Source organism: Babylonia areolata, chromosome 26 (genome assembly GCF_041734735.1).
Source record: "Babylonia areolata isolate BAREFJ2019XMU chromosome 26, ASM4173473v1, whole genome shotgun sequence".
NCBI lineage: Eukaryota > Metazoa > Mollusca > Gastropoda > Neogastropoda > Buccinidae > Babylonia > Babylonia areolata.
This window is the reverse complement of record NC_134901.1, coordinates 7208107-7209043: the sequence shown is the minus strand read 5'-3', so window position 1 is coordinate 7209043 and position 937 is coordinate 7208107.

Here is a 937-nt window from a genome sequence, read left to right as displayed (position 1 = left end):
ACGCAGTGACGCCTCCTTGAATTACTGATACTGTACTGATACTGATGACGTTCAAGAAGATGGCAACGATGATGATTTGGAACAAATATTTTGCCATGTGCGCCTCGTCGACGATCGATAACTTGGTTTGTCTTGACTCGGAATTTATCTACATCATCTGTTGCTTTTATCTGTCACAGTGTATGACGCAAAATTCTGACGTCATTTTTTTCCACGACGGAACACAGAAAACTGTCCAAGTCATGAACTGACCAGTGAAGAAAAATAACGACGTGAAATCAGAAGTAATTTGAAACAAGAGAGGCAAGGCCTTCAAGACTCACTTCTGATAAATTAAGTCCCCTAGTATTAATTACAGAGTAATTTCCCTTTTTTTAATATCTGCACCAAAACTTTTGCAAAAATAAATTAAAATTCCATGCTTAGCAAAAGAAGTTCCTGTTTGAACAAAAAATGATAATAATGACTCCTCTTGTTGTTGTGTCAGAATAAGATGTCAAAGTGCCAAGTTTAGAGAATACAAAAAATGTAAATATAACAGTAAATGCAGTTTGCATATAATTAGGCTTCTTTTTTTCTCTTTTTTTTTTTGTGCCCATCCCAGCGGTGCAGCATTGTTTTAAACAAGATGACTGGAAAGAACTGAATTTTTCCTATTTTTATGCCAAATTTGGTGTCAACTGACAAAGTATTTGCAGAGAAAATGTCAATGTTAAAGTTCACCACGGACACACAGACATACAGACACACGGACACACACACGCACACACAGACAACCGAACACCGGGTTAAAACATAGACTCACTTTGTTTACACAAGTGAGTCAAAAACGCTTCGATTCCTTCCGCTGATTTGCTGCGGTCTGTTGGCCGCTGATGATTCGTCGTCGGTCTGTAGATTTGAGGCCGACGCCGGCTTATGTCAGCGGTTAACTGAG